Below are 4,557 nucleotides of genomic sequence, written 5' to 3'. Positions count from 1 at the left end.
TATTTTTTATATAATAGAAAATAACAACAATAACATGGTATTGTAGGATGAATAGAGGAGGCAGCACGTGGCTAGTGGCAATGGGCCAGAGCATTGTAGCCCACCATATCCCAGCTGTCCACCTTGAAAGCATCAATATGTAACCTGTCCTGTAACACTGTGCTTTATCACCCTGCTTGTGAAGCTGTGAATGCAAAGTCATGTGTAGAGGTATATCCTTAGTCAAAGCTATTAAGATAGAAGACAGAAGAAATAACAGATTGGACATAAAATGACTAGGGCCATTGCTTTCCCGAATGGAAAAGCATACGCTTAGGTTAGGTTACCTTAGAGAATTCACTCACTCCTGGGTCTGGCCCTGGACTGACAGGCTTAAAAATATCATTTGTCAGCCAGCCAAGAACAAATCTGCCTCAGGGGGAAGACTTGTACAGAACAAACTAATAGAGATTGATGAATAAAAACCAGAAAGCCAATCTATTAATTTACATTGAGAATCCAATGTGTTTAGAGGATCCAAAAATCATGTTTGCTGATCAATACATTTTATTTCTGTGGCAAATCTCTTAAGGGCAAATTATGATTAGAAGTTTGCTCAGTGAGCCTGGGATAAGACCGGGAGATTATGTTCTGTGATCTTCAGGCCTGAGTTGATGGGTTGAGATGCTTGGTGTTTTGAGGCCATCGGACCTCAAAGTCTTGGAGATATACTTCAATGTCAGATGCAGAATCCTCTTTCAGAGAGGCCATCTTGACAATATTTATTTGGTAACCTCTTTCTTTCTTTTTTTTTAGAGATTAAAATCCAACTGTACTTGAACTTAGATATTCTTAGTTGCAATTCCAGTCCACTTCTGCTTTCCTGAGGGCTTGTACACAAGTTGCTTTGATTTATCATGAGCCATTTCTACAAATGGCTGATCTCATTCCTTGCATTATGAATATTCTATGATTTGATGGTGATGGGAAGGAAGTGGGGAGGGTATACTATTAGCAGTATAAACAGTCTTTGAGACTTAGAAAAATATTTATTAATATATTACCTGCCTCTAAGGAATTTAATTTCTACTTATAAAGGCAAAACTTACAGATAAAATCTGTATAGAATTTTTTTAGGAAAGACATGAATTGTAAAATACCAACTACAAAAGCAATGACATTTATTTAGCAGAGGGAAAACCACAAGCATTATATTTTAATCTGAAGTCCCTAATAAAGGTAAATTTGGAGAGGAGAAACGGTCAGTTAAAAAAATGATATAACAAAAATGAATATACACACACGGACACACACGAGATGTTTTGTTTTGTAGAGTGATGTGGCTGCTTACTATTAACTAATGGTATCCTTAAGACAGTGAGAAATTTGGGTTTAAAGAAGAGAAAAAAATCTGGCGTAAAGAGACCAGGAAATATCTGTGAATGGCTAAAATAGGCCATGTGGAATGTTCTTAAAATGATAATAAGTAATTAACTGAGGAAAGAATAATGCACATTCTACAAGGCTTTAAAGTTTGGGAGAGAGAGAGGGAGAGAGAGGATGTGCTCTACTGTATATATAAGAAACTTGACTTTCAGTTAAATGATTTCAGCCAAGTACTTATGGAGTGCTTCCATTGGTCAGGTACTTTGCACATTTTAATCGCAATTCATCCTTACGCTTTCTTTTTGAAACAGGTTTATTTTACACATGAGGAAACCTAAGCTTAGAGACATTAACTAAATTCTTCCAGTATTCAGCAATTATTTTCTCAGCCAGGCATAGTTCTGGGTGCTAGAGATACATCAATGAATAAGACAGACAAGGTCCTGATTTTGCAGAGCGTGGATCCCAGTAGACTCTAGGGACAGAGCAGTGTCTCAAACACAGGACTGTCTGAAACAATAACACATGAGCTAAAACAATAAACTGCTTTGACTCCTTAGAATAATAAGCTACTTTTAAAGACAAAGCTGAATATTTTAATCACATCATTATTTTTCCTGTGAAATGTAAGAACCTACATTTTCTTTTAAAAGCGAGTCAAAATGAATCAACATGAAGGAAATCTGACACATAGCACAGAGCTCTCCAAGGTCTGGGGAAATCAATTCCACAAGGAGTAAATCTGTATATGGTGACATTTCTTTCCAAGTGATCCATTGCTCTGCCATGTCTTTTGGTTTCTTTTATAATGAAGTTCACTGGAGGTAGTCTTTCTTTCATGTGTAATTCATATTGAGTGTAATCCTACTTATAACAATTTTTTTTTTATCTCTGGTGACTCTTTTTAAAAAGGGTTGCACTGCAAAAAGCAGTTACAAACTACTCATAAGTAAGATTTGCATGCACAAATAATCATTTCAGTTGTTGTAGCTTAAACCCCAAATGCATCTCTCAAGTATATTAGTTCTCCTGTAATATTTTCAAGAAATATACCACCTTAATGGAAATTTTTACCTTGACTAGAGAACTATCTATTCATCTCAAAGTAAATGATCTTGAACTAAACTTTGTATTGACATGTAGTTATAGTGGTTTATTTCTGCTAAGAATTATATTTTCATGTCCTTGGAGTTAGTTCTAGATACTGGATGCTTTTTTGTTTGAAGTGGATATTTTTTCAATTTGTTACAAAACCGAGGCAACCACTTTCATGATTATATTATTTGTGAATGTTTTTATACTTATAAATATTAAGGTATTATGACATTTTAAGGAATGTTGAACTTCAGCATTATCTTTGTGCTGTTAAATATATAAACAAATTTTTGTTTATTGTATTTACCCAGAACCTAGCAACTTAGATTTTCTACATAAGCCAGTTCAAATTGCAGTTGAAAAGGTATTTTGTCATTACTTTTCACATGAATATTAAGTACTGAGATGTAAGATAAATTATATGTATTCATCTTTTTGCTGTAAAAGAACTTAACTTTCCCCAAGGAAACCCAGAATTTCCTAATGATCTGTCAGCAAAAATTTCTTCACAAGGTGAATTTCTTTAGTTAGCTCTGAAGTTCTCAGCCATATGGACAATTCTCTGACAAGTATATGTGTAATATTCCTTAAAATTTAATCTCATCTTTATTTCTTGATGTCCAAGATCCATAATGATTCTAAGACATCAAAACATGACCCATAGAAAATCAATATGAGGCAAAAAAAGGGACTGTTTTAGCCTGGTCAGTGAAATTTTATTTGAAAATTTTTAGTACATTTGTGAATGTGCATTTCTTGGGGGAGAGGATTAATGACTCTCCATGTTCTCAAAGAATTTGTAACCCCAAAATGTCAGATGTTGAGATCCAGGCAAATCAGTCTCTAAGGACTGTTTCTCATGCTTTCGTCAACAATATAGAAAATCTACATAAATGAGTATCAGGTGCAGCCTCTAGTGGCAAAGAGGAGGTAGAGGTGAGGGAAAGGAGAGGAGGGGGGAGGGAACTTGTTGGGAAGTAGTCAGTCAAAATCTGTTGGATATGGGAATTGCTTTCGGGTGTTGAGTATATATGTGAGTTCTTGGCTCTTTTGGGACTAGCTACTGATGTTTTTGTTTGGGTCCCCGAAGCTCAATCTTCCTTAATGGAGAAAGCTGCCCACAGTGAGAACTTCTCTGTTTTCATAGTCTAGGACAGTTTGAGAATTTGTGATCCTGAGAAAACACCAAGTGCTCATGTAGTCCACAGGTTGACGTAATATGTCATTAAATGTGAATTTAGCCCATGTTTTCAAAGGCCATGGGCTTTGGAGGGTAACAACCTTGGTTCAAATAACAAGACATGCAGACTTTACATCTTTTAGCTTTAATTTCCTTAAAATAATACCAACCTTGGAGATTTATAGCGAAAATTAATTAACATGATGCAAGGAAAGAAATAAGTACACTTTCCAGTACCTGAAATTGTGATTTTTGTTTCTTTTTAATCTTCACATGTTAGATTTTTAGTATTTAAGGTATAAGGTCATATTTTAAAAAAAGAAACAAAAAGCTGCTGTTTATCTATTAAGGTCATTTTAAATACAAGAAACAAAAGGCTGTTGTTTATCTCTTAAAACTGAATTAATGTGGATAATTGAGCAATTTGAAGAGGAACAATATTCATGGGAAGTCTGCAGTGACCACACTGCCCTGCCATGATATAATACTAAAATTAATCAATTTCCATCTGTCTTTATTTGGCCACACCACTTGATCAGACACTGCATATTATATCCAAAGAGCGTCTCCTGCTTCTGTTGCACTGTCTGCTGGTTTTACTGCCTGCCCAAGAGAGATAATGCTTCCTCTGGAGATGTGAATGAATTATTTGGAAAATGATCTACTTGTAGCTGACTCTGCAGGACAACCTTACCTGATAATCAAATGTTTTTTGAATTGCTGGAGTCTAGCAAGAGAAAAATAATTTTAATATACCCATCATCTTATATAGGTAGATATCTGTCTTATTAAGAAACCTGCCAAATAATAATTATTAGCAACTTCAACAAGATGCATAGTGTTTAATGTTTCTTTAACATTGAAAGCATCTGCTCACTATCATGAGAATTCATTCATCACTCATTTCACAACATTTA

This window comes from Propithecus coquereli, unplaced genomic scaffold, assembly GCF_000956105.1.
Source record: "Propithecus coquereli isolate 6110/MARCELLA unplaced genomic scaffold, Pcoq_1.0 Scaffold133, whole genome shotgun sequence".
In the NCBI taxonomy this organism is placed as follows: domain Eukaryota; kingdom Metazoa; phylum Chordata; class Mammalia; order Primates; family Indriidae; genus Propithecus; species Propithecus coquereli.
This window is presented reverse-complemented; position numbering follows the sequence as displayed.